Below are 15,980 nucleotides of genomic sequence, written 5' to 3'. Positions count from 1 at the left end.
GAAAAAAAAAGGCATTGCTCTTAATATATATACGATGAGTGAAATAAGAGTCATGAGTGAAATAAGAAAACCCTCAAAGATAATTTTAGAAAGATTATTTTTACCTGTTCCTTTAACTCCCTACTTTATATCTTGGGGAAGGTTTCCTAAAGAAAGTAATATTTGAGGAGTTTTAAATTATGGCTTGGACATGGGTCATGTTCACTCTCATTAGGATTGTTTTCTTGTCTATGACCATGTTTCTTGAAACGCTTCTCTTTTAACTATACCCACTCAGCCCAAAAGTTCAAATAAATAAAAGAGATTATACTTCTAAGTTAAGATTAGAACAAACATTAAGTTGAAACAATAAAAGGGAAATAATAAAGGTAAAAATCTTTAAGAAGTTAAAATGACAAATAAAGGATTAATGTTAAGATATTAATCATTCTCAAAAAAATGATTTCCCCAATAAATCAGATTAAATCCCTCATCAGAGGGAAAACACATACTGTCTTAAGGAAAGGTTTCAACAGCTTCAACAGCTCCTGGCAGCAGAAACTGGGCAGGAACGTTTGGAATGACAGCATGAGTTTGCACAAGCGATCAACTGATAGCTCTAAAGAATACTGAGGTTCTGTTGGAAGTAACGGTTAAACTGGGGGCTGTAACTTACTTTAGAGTAGCCCATCACTGTCTGCTTCTAAATTGTCACGTGTAAAAGTGAATCACAAAGTGGAGAAATTTTGAGAGATTTCTTGGGCTGTCTCTAAGATGTATTTCATAAGTCTCAATCTCACTCTGATTAATAAAGAAAGTGCACAATGTGTGGTGGAGTGCTTATTCTTCTGGAAACTCCAACAGACTATACTAACATTTATAGCCTTTATGAGGAAAGAAGAAGGAAGGAAGAAAGGAAGGGCAGAAGGAAAGATGGGAAGGTGGGTGGAAATGTCCTTTTCTTTGCAATCACTTTCAATCTGGAAAGTGATATGAAGCTTTCTCAATCAACAGTCCTCATCTGGGTGTACTTTTCTAAGCTCATGCTTGAACTACTGAGAGCATCCTCAAGGTTTGCTCACCTTTCATTGAGACTGGAACGTGAGGTATCTGTATGAAAGCCAAGTTCTGAGTAAACCTGAGACGATTTACAGTTTCAGGTGGGAATCAGGTGCTATTCAAGACTAAACTAACTAACTAAACTTGGCAATTTTGCCTGGACTAAACATTTAATGGTACACAAATTATGAGGCATATCAGGAGTGGGGGGAGCTCCATTGCTAGAAAGTGAATTCAACAAGCACACAGTTTAGCTTTGTATACTTCCCACCTGGAACCCAGCCCCATGGCTAACACATAATGGATACTCAATAAATGTCTGTGTGCCATGTGGAAATATACCTAACTATAAGGTCGGTACTTTCAGGCTTCTAGAGTTAAAAGCTGACAGTCCCACCTGAATAGCCAAAGCAATCCTGAGAAAGGAACAAAGCTGGAAGCATCACATGCCCGGATTTCAAACTATATTACAAAGCTACAGTAATCAAACCAGTATGGTACTTGAATAAAAACAAACACATAGATCAGTGGAACAGAATAGAGAGCCCAGAAATAAACCCACGCATATATGGTCAATTAATTTATGACAAAGGAGCCAAGAATATACAATGGGGAAAGGACAGTGTCTTCAATAAATGGTGTTGGGAAAACTGGACAGCTACATGCAAAAGAATGAAACTAGACCACTATCTTACACCATACACAAAAATTTACTCAAATGGATTAAAATTTGTATGTAAGACCTGAAACCATAAAACCCTTAGAGGAAAACTTAGATGGTGAGCTCCTTGACATCAGTCTTGGCAATAGTTTTTTGGATTTGACACCAAAAGCAAAGGTAACAAAATCAAAAATAAACAAGTTGGACTACATCAAACTAAAAATCTTCTGCACACTAAAAGAAACCATCAACAAAATGAAAAGGTAACCTACTGAATGGGGGAAAGTATTTCCAGATCATAGCTCTGGTAAGGGGATTAATATCCAAAATATATAAAGAACTCATACACACTAATATGTATAAAATAGATAACTAATAAGAACTTGCTGTATAAAAAATAAAATTAAAATATTCAAAATAAACTAATTTTTAAAAAAATACTCATACAAGTTAATAGCAAAGAAACAAATAATCAGATTAAAAAATGGGCAGAGGATCTGAATAGTCATTTTTTCCAATGAAGACATACAGATGGGCAATAGTCACATGAAAAGATCATCAACATTACTAATCACCAGGGAAATGTAAATCAAAATCTTAATGAGATATTACCTCACTATTTGGCTATTATCAAAAAGACAAAAAATAACCAAGAGTTGATAAGGATGCGGAGAAAAGAGAACCCACGTGCATTATTGGTGGGAATGTAAACTGGTGCAACCACTACAGAAAATAGTATAGAGGTTCCTCAAAAATTTTAAAATAGAAATAACATATGATCCAGCAACTCCACTTCTGGGTACTTATCTGAAGAAAATGAAAAACACTAATTCAAAAAGATATATTGCCCTCCACACCCTGCCATGTTCTTTGCAGCATTGTTTACAATAGCCAAGATATGGAAATAACCTACATATTCCTTAATGTATGAATGGATAAAGAAGATGTGGCATATATATAAAATGGAATATTATTTGGCCATAAAAAAGAATGAAGTCTTGCAATTTTCAGCAACATGGATGGACCTCGAGGGCATTATGTTAAGTGAAATAAGTCAGACAGAGAAAGACAAATACCACATGATCTCTCTTATGTGTGAAATCTAAAAAATAAAATAAAAACCAAGCTCATAGATACAGAGAACAGATTGGTGGTTGCAAGAGGCTGGGGATAGGTGGTGGAAAAAAATGGGTGAATTGGTTTGTTTGGTTTTAGTTTAAATAAGTTGAATAATTTAAAATAATAATAATAATAACATAAAATAAAAATAAAGACCTATCTACAAAAATTTAATTAATTAAATTTTAAAGGTCATGGGGGTGTAATGTACAGCATGGTGACTACAGTTAATAATGCTATAATGCATATTTAAAGTTGCTAAGAGAATAAATGTTAAAAGCTTCCATCACAAGAAAAAAAGTTCTGTACATATGTATGGTGATGGATGTTAACTAGACTTACTATGAAGATCACTTCCCGGTATCTATTATACAAATATCAAATCATTATGTTGTACACCTGGAACTAATACAATGTTGTGTATCAATTATATCTCAATTAAAAAAACCTGACAATCTCTTCTTCGACCCATCCTCCTCCAAATGTATCCATCAGGTGATATTTTACTCATACTAGGAGACACTGCACATATGAGACTCTGCATTGTGTATGTGTGTGTGTGTTTAGGTGTGTGTTTCCTTCACTGCACAACTGTTATTGCTAGACACAAACTGAGGGAGACAGAGCTAGCTGAGAGTTTCTGAGATTAAGACTAAAAGGCCTATAGTGGTGGACATAGGAAGCAGGCCTGGCCTTACTAAAATTAAGTATCTCTCTCCCAACAGAGGTGTGTGCCTGTCAGTTCAAGATGTTATGAGACAGTAGAGAAAATTATTTTGCTTTCACTGCCTAATGTTCCAAAAAAAGGAAGACCTGATTAAACTGAAGCTATCTCTATATCAACTACTTGTAGCCATTAGCTCACTAGTGGAAGCATAGAAGGTAATGAAGATGATGTAAAGGTCTGAAACAAGAAAGGAAGTTCGAGTGGAGGTTAAGAACTTCTTTGAGTCTTTACAGAGAATGGTTATCAGGGAATTGCAGAGGGAACACTTCCTTGATAAGAAAGTGCTTAAGAGCAATCCTAGTCAATTAGAATCTGTTTTCCTTAGAAGTTGACATTTTGATTGCAGTATAATTAAAATTATCTATAACACTTTGCAAATTGAATACAGAAAAACACTAAACACAAAACTAAGTGATTTGGAGAGAGAAGGAAGGAAACAGGGAAAAACAGACCAGAGAAAGTAGAGCTCTTCAACCTCTTAATTTACAAATGAGGAAATTGAGTCTAAGTTTAAATGACACAGAAGTTTACTCAGCAAATTAGTCTCTGGGGATCAGACTGGCTGCTAATGAAAGGAAATTCCAACCAAGGTGATATGAGGTCTAGCAGAGGTATTTTGAGCAGGCAGAAAGTCCAATGTCCTTCATTTATTTATTTTTCATAATTTTTTTTTTTATTATTTTTGGCTGCATCGGGTCTTCGTTGCTGTGCACGGGCTTTCTCTAGTTGCGGCAAGTGGGGGCTACTCTTTGTTGCTGTGCACGGGCTTCTCATTGTGCTGGCTTCTCTTGTTGCAGAGCACGGGCTCTAGGGGCATGGGCTTCAGTAGTTGTGGCTCACAAGATCTAGAGCGCAGGCTCAGTAGTTGTGGCACAAGGGCTTAGTTGCTCCACGGCATCTGGGATCTTCCCAGAACAAGGCTCAAACCCATGTCCCCTGCATTGGCAGGCGGATTCTTAACCACTGCAACACCAGAGAAGTCCCAGTCCAATGTCTTTCAAAGCAAACCCTATTTATATACAGAGTGAAGTAGTTTTGAGAGATACACACTATGTAAATATATCTTAAAATTCTAAAGCCAACCTTAAATGCCATTATGAACACAACATAGAGAGGGATAGCCCCACTCAAGGCATTCTTTAGGTTTACTCAGGTTATTTGTGCCATGTAAACAAACTGCCTTGGCAAAAATTAGGCAATTATCTGAAAAATAGACATCTTATTTGTACAGTTCAAAAGGAAGTTGACCCAAACTACACAAATATAGTAATTACCTCCATTTTCCACTTCGCAGCCATGTATTATTTTTAAATCCCTGGAATGGTATGTGCTATTACTTTGATGACTTCACACACACACACACACACACACACACACAAAGACATAGTGAAGAAAAATCTGTCTCCACCAGAGGAAGGAAAAAGAAATGCCTGTTTCCATAGTTAACCCATGAAGGAAGTCTCCATTTCCATTAGGACCTTCTTGTTTGCTGTTTCCCAGAATGACCAGCTTCCAAAGTACTATTTACTGACACAAGTCAAGATGCTCCTCCCAATAAAATGAAGGTAGATTTAAAGTTTGAAGTGGGCACAAGGGGAGGGAGGTAGAGAAGGAGAGGTGTGCCGCTGTTGAGGTTATTGTAATTATGGCGGTGAGCTGAAACACCTTCCTGTGTGTGATTATCAGCTCAAGTGTGGCTTGTTTTGAGAATTAAGATACTACTTACTTAGGCTCAGTGAAGTTTGTGTGACTCTCTTGGTCCTTTGAGTAAATAGATCTTTCTCTCTGTCTTCTCCAAATGAAAAAACAATTGCACTTATACAATTTATCTTGTCTCCCAACAAAGTCTTTGAAGCTAATTCCTTGTCTAAAATGTGGTGAACTAACTACAAGGAAGGAAAAAATTTCACACTGACTGAACTTAGTTTGGGCTGTGTTGGGCTGCACCCTGTACTGGCCCAGCTTCAAGACCAAAGTTAGAGCCCAGAGTCAGTGACAGAGACATCAATGGTTTTTAGAGGGTGGGCGAGCTTACACGTCTGAAGCAAGGTCCCCGAGAAACACCCCACCATGCGCGGCTGACGATGGCAGGATGTGACTGCAGTCTTCACTCCGGGAGGGAGGGGGGAGGTTACCATTTATAGGGGGAACTGACGTCAGGTTGGCTCGTGGGTTACCAGGGAAACTAGCAGGGGGCAGGCCCCTCACCGCCCCTTTGAAAAGCTATCAGGTGGAGATGTTCTATCTAAATGTTAGAACAATCACCAGCTGGGTTGGGGGCAAGTATATAGGAAGGTCAGTCATGTGAGTAGAGGGTAGGTGAAGCAGGCGCTGGTCCAGCGAGGGATGTACAGAGAGCAAGAGAACAGACATCTTGGGTGGCCTGATCATACAGACTGTTACATTTTTGCTTAATCTAACTAGATCTCTTAAGCAGGGGGAATGCTATGACTCTTTGATATTTAATTTAAACTGATTTCTCTAAAGAATTTCTGAGTCTTTTTTCCAACTCAGCCATGCTTATACACACCCCTTGTCAACTTACTAAAGTCACAAATGCCTCTCCAGGAAAGCGATACACTCTCCATTCCCATGTGGGGGATGGAGAGTATCAGAATCTCCAAGAGGAAATCTGTAATTATTATTAGCAGTAACCATTGTGTTGAGTATCTCCTCTGTGTAGATTTCCAGGGTAAATATGTAAGAACTTAAAGAGATACACAACTATAAAATGTGTCCTATTCCTCAATTTAATTGGGAAACAAGGCTTGTGCACAAAAAAAGATAAAAGCAGAAATAACACAATGCAAGGGGCCCAAACTCAAAGAAAGCACTACAGGCCATAAAATTTACAGGTGTTTACTAAGCAAAACATGAGAAGTTCCCAAGGGCTGAAGAGGTGACTCTTTCCTTATTTACCTTGATTCAGGGAAGCCCTAAGTAAGGTTTCTCAAAACTCTTTTAAACATGTGTTCCAGCTTCTACAGCATTTAATTCCCATCACTTAAGTGACTCAACTGATTCAGAGAAGCTGGGGTCAAGAGGGGAGGAGTGAATTTCAAAGTAGTGTAAAGATAGGAAGCAGTTTCCCTTTGTTTATGAATGACATCTCAAACGTACAGCATTATTTTTCGAAGGGTTTCTCTTCAGTCTGCCTTGGGCAAAAAGGCAGCTGGCTTGATGTTGCTTCTTTTCTCCCACTGTCATTTTCAGCATATGCTGTAGATGGATCCTCTCTAAGAATGTGTGAAAGTCACACCAGCTGGAGCCCCGCTAGGAACTAATAGATGAGTATCTGTCGTCCAGCAGGTCCCAAGTATGGCCAGACTCTGGAGAGTGAAAGAAAGTTTCCTTAAAAGAAAGCATGTGGGGCTTCCCTGGTGGTGCACTGGTTGAGAGTCCGCCTGCCGATGCAGGGGACACGGGTTCGTGCCCCAGTCCAGGAAGATCCCACATGCCGTGGAGCAGCTGGGCCCGTGAGCCATGGCCGCTAGGCCTGCATGTCCGGAGCCTGTGCTCCGCAACGGGAGAGGCCCACGTACTGCAAAAAAAAAAAAAAAAAAGCATGTGAAAACACCCCAAACCAACAAGCACTTGATGGGGCACTCAGAAACATTTCCTAAACTTTCCTCACTCAAGTCGTATCTACAATACATGAGACAATGGGTCTATATGAAAAAGTAAAAGAACTATGTTTCAATCATCTAGTATTTACAGATATCTGGATGACTGAAGTTTTCAGTTTTCACCCAAATATGAGATTGGAGTTTATAATATTTACCCAACTATTCACTAAATTTGACAATCTGAGGGTCTGGAGTCAATTTAACAGTGACAATTATTCATTTGAAAGAGTACACAGGTGCCACATAATCATACTGTAGATTAAGACATCATTTTCCAAAAAAAAATGGAATATAATTTACAGAGAACTCTGACAAGAAGGTGGTATGATTAAGTGGGAAGACACATTGTGAGGACTCATCGTTGAGATTAAAGAGTGAAATGGAGATTAAAAAAAATATTCTTCCTCCTGTCAAGGACTGTTTGTTAGATCAATCTAATTGATTTCAAACTACACATTCTAAACAAATTTAAGTTCTAAGCATAACATTACTGAGTGCCAACCCCATCCCCGACTAGCTGTGTCATTCAACCTCCTTTGCTTTTTTTCTCATTTGCAGAATGTAAAAAATAGTACCATACTTGCTCTGACTACCTTAGAAGATTACTCTGGGGATTGAATTATTAAAAGAGCAGAAAAGTGCTTCAAAAAACTTTAAAAGCACTTTGCAAATGCTAAAGTTAAAAATTTTTAAATACAGCATAATTAGCCATCTAGCTTTAAAATTAAAAGAGTGTAGTATCATTTAAAAAGTATGGCTTAATTATAACAATATCTTTATTTATACCAAAGGATTAAATAGTAAGAATATTGAATTTTCCACTTTGTACTCACAAAATCTTCTTCATTGATCCGGAGAAGCTAAGAAGGTAAATGTGTTCTCACATTCATCGTTGCCACTTGTTTTATAATATAGTCACACTCATATGCTATTTCCTTTCTAATTTTCTCATTTCCTCAGACTCTTCAAAATAAAATGACTTTGGTGTATGAAACTATCTTTAGAGAAAGTAAAATTAATATCGGTATTTTCCTTAAAAGTACGAATCAAGGGCTTCCCTGGTGGCGCAGTGGTTGGGAGTCCGCCTGCCGATGCAGGGGGCGCGGGTTGGTGCCCCGGTCCGGGAAGATCCCACATGCCGTGGAGCGGCTGGGCCCGTGGGCCATGGCCGCTGAGCCTGCGCGTCTGGAGCCTATGCTCCGCAGCGGGAGAGGCCACAGCAGTGAGAGGTCCACGTAACGCAAAAAAAAAAAAAAGTACGAATCAAAATTCTGAGTGAATTCCATGGCTGATGTTGATAGTCATCTCAACTTTACCTCCTAAAAAAGTAAATGTACATATTTTTCTTCCCTAATTTTAAAATTGCTTTTTCATGTTAGTTCTTATTCTTGAAATACCAGTAACACTATAAAGGATACTACTTACAATTATTCAGGTTTTTTTTTTTCTTTTAATGCCCCAGCCACTGGGCTGAGCCCTTTACCTGTTCATCATTTTATTTTATACTAACCTCATGTATATATCCTTACTGTACAGTGAGAAAAATGAGGCCAGAGAGGTTAAGCAACTTGCCCAGTGTCACACAGCTAGAACTAGAATGGGGTAGATCCCAAGTATATGGTGAATCCATCACACAATACTACTTCTCTCTCTCTCAATCTTTCCATCTCAAGGCAGGTAAATTTTTCTTCATTCAATCAAGGTCATCAATCTTGGTTACAGGTAGTTGTACTTCTTCCTTAATCAGCTTTGTTCAGTGAGTCACAATGTTTAAGTACTTTCGAAATAAGCCCCAAAGTCACTTTTACCATCACAGCTGGCCGGTTTCTGTCAAACAGTGGGTCTAGCTACAGACGTGAGATTCCACTGACATGTGCCTCATGCTTCTGCTTCTCTTCCTCCTGAAACCCTTGCTCCTGAGCTCTAAGAATACTCTGCTGCCATAGCGGTATCAAGATTCTAGTGTAGAGTTACAGTCTTTTGAAATGTTTGACACTGAAACAGAACACAGAAGACATCATCTCAGCAGTTAGATACCCTTTGTTTTTTTTTCTGTACTCCCTGTTTGCAAATCCAAGCATCAGTCCTATATTAAATCTGAAGGATCACTATATCAATGATCAATTTGAAAGATCTAATAATAAAAAGAGGATTTATCTGAAGTCTACCTGCATGTTTTTGAGGCCACTTCCTCTATCCACCAACATTCAAAAGATACAGGCGGTATTCAGTCCTTGAGTTACTAACAGCTTCTCTGTGCTGATGAAAACCGGTTTCATGTCCCACCTTTAACTGTAGAACCAGTTAAAACTAAGCTCAGTGTCCAAAGATGATACCAAAGTAAGACTGAGTATTTCTTCAAAGTGTCCAGTATTCCCCATAGTAGATACTGATATAGAGATACTTTCATAAGCTTTCCCCCAGATGGTTACTTTCCAAGGAACTTTGAGAGCAGAGGACAAAACAAATATGTCTTCTGTTAGTAAAGCCCGGTCCAAGTTTGAAGCTGAAAACTTTTAATTAACATAATAAAATTCTGCAAATTCTACCAAGATTGAAAACTGAATCTATATACTTTTGGTTAAATGGCTTTATACCTAGTTTTTGTTCTATTCTGTTTTGTTTCCCATAAAGGCCAGGTCCTTATGGGTAACATGGAAACCAGTGAAGAATGAAAACATATAGAAGTTGTTGGTTGAATGGATGGAAATTATTCTACCATGTGATAAGAATGGGCATTTAGGGAAACCCCAACCAAAATTAACAGAAGACCCCTGAAAGCAGAGGGGCTAAGTATGACGGACTAGTCAGAAAAGATAAAAGTAGCCTCTAAATGGTGAAATGAGTATCAGTTGTGGAGGACAGTCCTCCACTCGGTTCTGCCAGGAACAGTTCCTATTTACCCTTGTCACCGTTCGTCTTAAACTTGACAGAGTTGTATACCTTGGTGTTACTCAGGAGGTAATAAGCTTCATTTTACCAAGATTTTCAACAGCATGAAAGTGTAGTTCTTGCACTCTTCAATCCTCTTGGGACTAACTTGAGCTACGCAAGGCTTAGCAGCAGGAAGCATGTAAAAATTTCATCCCAAATCTTTGACAGCTTCAGAAGCTGGTGTTTTTGCTTTAGGATGTCCAAAACAATTCTGGAACTTTATCATTGAAGAAACTAACTCTAAGACTTTGACATATTTTGAAAAGTGAAAAAGTCCGATTTTTCTTCTTGCCTGCTTCCTCCAGATCAGGACAGAAAGTCTTTATATCAAACCAGCAAACTTGATCTTCACAGGATTTCCACAGGCAGTGGGAGACCCACATGTCCACAAAGCTGAGAGCCTCCAAGAGTAGGTGTGCAAGCCAGCAGTCCTCATATCCACAGACTCGGTCCTTCCCCGAAGGCAAGTAAACACGCGGGGGGGGGGGGGGTAGAGTTGCAATTCCCATGAGGCGAGGCCACTGGTTAGAGTTTCCAGAAGCCGCCAGCAGCTCCCCACCACTTCCCTGCTCTGCTGTCCTTCAGCCCCAGGGGAAAAGTGAAAAGGGCTCTGCTTACCAGTCAAACCACACAGACAAATACCAACTGCTCACAGGGCAGTCCAGCCCCACCTGCAAGAGAACAGCTGGTCCCTTAAAGAGCAGAACACAGGCAGAATACAGGCAGGTCCCAGCTAGAAAGTTGTTTGTTTGAATTTCCCTGTGGGGAGGGACAGTGGCTATTACACTGCTATACAATAATACTGAGAATGGCCAGCTAATATTTATTAAGCACTTTCGATAAGTCAGACACTCTTCAGAGCAGCTTTACATATTATAATTCATTTAATCTTCATAACAATCCTATGAGGTGAAGAACTCTTTTTGTCTCCATTTAATACAAGAGGAAACAGACCCAGCGCGTCCAGAAGCTGCTTGGCACGTGATAGTCTTGAGATAAATATTTGCTAATTGAAGCTAAAAAAGTAAGAGATCACCACTCCCTATAAATAATGTCATAAATAGGAGGATAAATTCCAAGACCAGCAGACAAAATCTATTCAACCCATTTGCATCTTTTTATTATGAATTTAACACCATTTCATCTAAACCTAATAATCATTATAACATTGTTTTTATAGGGAAATTTTTTCCAAATTCCAGCTTGTGGCACTCTTCAACAGTTTTCTTATTGAGCAGCTACTTTCTGAAGGAATATTAGTGCCAAGGAAAGGTATAAAGCTGAGCCAGGAGCATACCTACCATTTAGAAATTTCTACCCCGCCCCGCTCCCAGGAACAGAGCGGGTACTTTCTAGAGGGACTGCCTGGCTGGGGCTGGAAAGGCGATAAATCTTTTTGGACACAATGCCCATTCTCTCAGCACCTCAGACGCTCGCGTACCCTTCCAACAGAGCCCTGGGGTTCTCTGAGCTGCTACTGAAATGAGGGATCATCATTTCTCAAATCAGAGTTTTAAACTAAATTAGTGGATAGAATTTTCTCAAGTCTCCATTTCCTTCAAATTTGGGCACCTGTTACTGTTTGTCTGGCTACAAGTGCTAGCAAATGACAACATGGATTAATGAGGTGCGTGTTAACATTAACAAAAAAAATTAGGGAACCGTCCATCCTGCTTAGCTCAACAGCTTGCGGTTATTCTGTGGGCCTGGGAGTTCACAGTTGTGATCTTACAGTACATATATAGATTTAAGTAGTTATGTTTTCGGCTCTTAAGATCAATTCTAGTTTCTGTAGTGATATAAAATGGATCAGCATTCCATTGTGTTCCTCAGTGGCATCCACCACCTAAACGGGTTTAAGGATTCCCGAACTATACATCCCTTGGTTGGATCACCCCATGACTCCACCCCACCTTCATATACCAGAGTTTTCCCACCCTAAACTGTGAGCTCTGTGAGGTTGGGGCCATCTCTTGTTTATCTTTGTACCTCCAGGGGCACCAAGAGTTAGGGATTAATAGTCATAGTAAATGTATAATAAGTTTTACTGAATTTAAATTAATCCCTGTGTAGGTGAGCAATCAAGGTGCTAAACTTGGCTTCCCTTCCCATCCTCTCCATCTACAGAAGGCTGCCCAAGTCACAGATTTGAACACGGCCTGCTTGAGAGCTGCTTCTTAATCTTAGTAACAACAAAATGTTAAAACAAAGACTACCACTGGGCTTCAACATCTAACTTTGGGTTAACTCAGTTCAGTTCCTACTTATTAGTTTTTCTAAACATACATGTACACTCATTAGGTAAATCTGTTAAACTTCAACCAAGACCCAACAACCAACAAAAGTTTCTAAGTAAACCAACATCCTTCTCTGCTGAATACTTAGGTAAAATATCAACTGAAAATAAGTAAAACTGGAAGTTTTACTCTAATATTCTAGTAACTCGTTTTCAGTGTATCATTTTACAGTCAATGCAAATTCAACCTAATATTCTATCACTATCTAGCTGACAGAAATGTGCTGCAAAAATCTTTAATCACCAAGAAAGCTTGATTATATATCCACTACCCACTAATTTTAAAAAATCAATTTTAAGCATTTTAGAAAGATTTTCAACAAAAGTTGGAAACAGGATCTTTTTCTTTCAGTTAAGCCTTTGTCAATCAAAAACAAAGAAGAAGTAAATAACAAGAATTCCCCAATGCCTTGAAAATTCTGCTTCACTGAGGTTTTATTGCATATGGAAATTTTTGTAGTAAGAAATAAATAATAATTATACTCTTGGCAAAAGATCTGCTGGGAAATTCCTTTTAAATGCCAATTTCTCTGCTGAATTTAAAATGTAATTTTTTTTTTTTTTAAACCCCACATTTGTTTATCTATGTATTTTTGGCTGTGTTGGGTCTTCGTTTCTGTGCGAGGGCTTTTCTCCAGTTGCGGTGATCGGAGGCCACTCTTCATAGCGGTGCACGGGCCTCTCACTATCGCGGCCTCTCTTGTTGTGGGGCACAGGCTCCAGACGCGCAGGCTCAGTAGTTGTGGCTCACGGGCCTAGTTGCTCCGTGGCATGTGGGATCTTTCCAGACCAGGGCTCGAACCCGTGTCCCCTGCATTGGCAGGCAGATTCTCAACAACTGCGCCACCAGGGAAGCCCCTAAAATGTAATTTGATTTACAAAATCATGATTTTCAAATTCGGTCAAAATCCATCTGTTGTATGAAGTACACCCAGCTGGTTTACTTCTTGTGTGGGGAGACCCTGCTGTACCCCTTCCAAAGGTACATCTGCAGCCAAAGAATAACTTAGATCCTAGGAAAAATCTGCCTCAATTACATTTTTTTTGGAGAAACAGATAAGATTTTCTTTTTCTCTCTGCATTTGGAATTGGCTACTATCTCAATTTAAAGAGCTTGTTCTCAAAGCAACTATGACACAGGAAGGGGGAAGGGGGAGTGGCACCTGCAAACCAAAACAAACAGGAGTCCTGAGGCTTCCTGCCATACGGGGGACACTGCTTGGTTTCCGTAGCCAGGCCGGCCTGACCAGCTTCAGCTGGCTGCCTGGACCTTTGGGAGCCACAGACTGTGTTTGTTGATAAGTAAACGCATTATTGCTTATCAAACGCGCATCCTTTTTTCAACGTGCAGAATATTCCCGTATGGCATGCAAGTTCTGTGTTGGAAATATCCCCAAACGGATGTGAGCAGGCATTCCCAGGGAGCTGATTCTTTCTTTATTATACCCAATTATCCATTCACAGTCTTGTTGACGTTGCCTGTAACTGACTCCCTGGTGATGATTGTATTGTTATGTTTCTTGACACAACGGATGCAGAGATCCATTGATCTGGTTTAAGACTAAATCCCTGGTTCAAACATGGAACTCAGAATAAGGTTTTCCCTCTCAAACTTTAGCAGGCATGAAAATCACCAGGAAAGCTTGTTAAAACCAGATTGCTGGGCTTCCCTGGTGGTGCAGTGGTTGAGAGTCCGCCTGCCGATGCAGGGGACACGGGTTCGTGCCCTGGTCCGGGAAGATCCCACGTGCCGCGGAGCGGCTGGGCCCGTGAGCCATGGCCGCTGAGCCTGCGCTGCTCCGCAACGGGAGAGGCCGCAACAGTGAGAGGCCCGCGTACTGCAAAAAAAAACACAAAACCAGATTGCTGGGCCCAACCCCCAGAGCTTCTGATTCAGTTGGTCTGGTTTGGGGTCCAGAAATTTGCATTTTTAACAAGTTCCCAGACGATCCTGCTGCTGCTGCTGGTCTGGAGACCATGCTTTGAGGACCACTGTTCTCAACAAATTGGCTATTTTGCTAAGAATATAAACTCACTAGGTGTGCACAGATAAAGCTGGCTTTAATCAGCCTAGCTACCCTTAGACTTAGGAGAAAGAGGATGGACTGTTCCCTTCCCAGGAGAGAGCAGAGAATAACAGTTCCCAGCACTCCAGGTTAGAGGCACCGTGTCAGCCTTGTCTGAGAAATTCTGCCAGGAGCTCTAGTGTAAGGAGTACCACATAGGCTGCAGTGTATGTCAGGTCACTCCCAGCCACCTGGACAAGAGAGGTCTGGAGAACTTTTTTCAATGGTTCCTATGAAGAGTAAGGGGCTGGTTTCCCAAGTATAAGTAACAGAACAGGTTTTGTAAATTATACTGCTACAAGTCAATCATAATCTTACATTTCAAACATTTGCACATAAATCCAAATTTCTGGATCATAACTAAATTACATTACCTTGCTCATACTTTAAGGCCTATACATTCTAACTAATTTAGGAGACGGTCTGTTAATCAAAGGGACAAAGTCTAGTTATCAAATGGCATCTGCATGATAGATCTAAGCCCCAGAAGAGGATGGTCCAGAGGGCCCTTCCCAATACTAAAAGAGAAGATTATCAGCCCCCATACACTACTATGTATATAGTATATGTATATAGGTGTGCATTATTACTCATACGCAATCCCATTTGAGACCAGATACTCAGCTATCTCCCAGGTCTGAAGAAGTGTTCATTTATCACTATTCAGAGCCATCTAGTCATTTATTAAGCCAATCCTGAGCTAAGCAACATGCATAGAGCCCTAGTTGCCAGCCCAATCCAGGCCCTCATCAGTTCATTAGGCCTGGATTAATGCAAAGTCCTCTTCATTGATCTTAATGGGTCGAGATAACCCCTACTTTTTAATGTCCATGACTTCATAATATGGCCTCCCTCTGTATGTGCAGTGCCGTCTCTCACTACCCACCTACCCACTGCCCAAGAACACTCCAACGACACAGCAACCATCCCATTCCATTGCCCCAGATTAACATTCCTAAAACAACAATTTTTCATCAAGTCAGTAACAACCTTACTCAAAAACCTAGTGATCCCTCACTGCCTACAGGGTTAAGCTCAAACTTCTCTCTTTCCACTCAGAGAAAGCTCACTGCTTTACCTGACTCACCTTATTTCAGTCACTCCCAAATCCCACACATGTGCATGCACACATACCATCCCTGGGCCTGAACCTGTAGCGACAATGGTACCGCACTCCCAGTGCCTGCTCACTTTCCTGCAGGACCTACAGAGCACGGCTCAATCTGAGCTTTTTGGCAGAACAACACATGGGGATTGCTCTACCTATCTGACCTCCTAGAGCAGTTTCCCTAGAGAATGGTCTGCAGAAGAGTACCAGGCCATTACCTGCACTGATCCACAGTGAGATAAGTACAGAAATGAAGAGTAAGCGTTTAAAAACATTTGTAACAATTTAACTAAGAAAATGCATGCCTTTAAATCTAATAATAAAAAATAAGGGGGCTTCCCTGGTGGCGCAGTGGTGAAGAATCCGCCTGCCAATGCAGGGGACATGGGTTCGAGCCCTGGTCCT

At 40.2% G+C, this 15,980-nt stretch overlaps 1 long non-coding RNA gene across 1 annotated transcript in view; it reads right to left on the bottom strand.

Moving 5' to 3' along the window:
• LOC125960696 (uncharacterized) overlaps nucleotides 1-15,980 on the bottom strand; it is a 337,743-nt gene that overhangs the window by 171,006 nt on the left and 150,757 nt on the right. The window contains exon 7 of the long non-coding RNA XR_007470626.1: nucleotides 8,682-9,166. This is a non-coding gene — a long non-coding RNA (uncharacterized LOC125960696). The remainder of the gene's footprint in view (nucleotides 1-8,681; nucleotides 9,167-15,980) is intronic.

This window comes from Orcinus orca, chromosome 12, assembly GCF_937001465.1.
Source record: "Orcinus orca chromosome 12, mOrcOrc1.1, whole genome shotgun sequence".
Classification (NCBI taxonomy): Eukaryota; Metazoa; Chordata; class Mammalia; order Artiodactyla; family Delphinidae; genus Orcinus; species Orcinus orca.
Note: the sequence above shows the minus strand (reverse complement) of the source record. Positions and strands in the feature narration are given on the sequence as shown.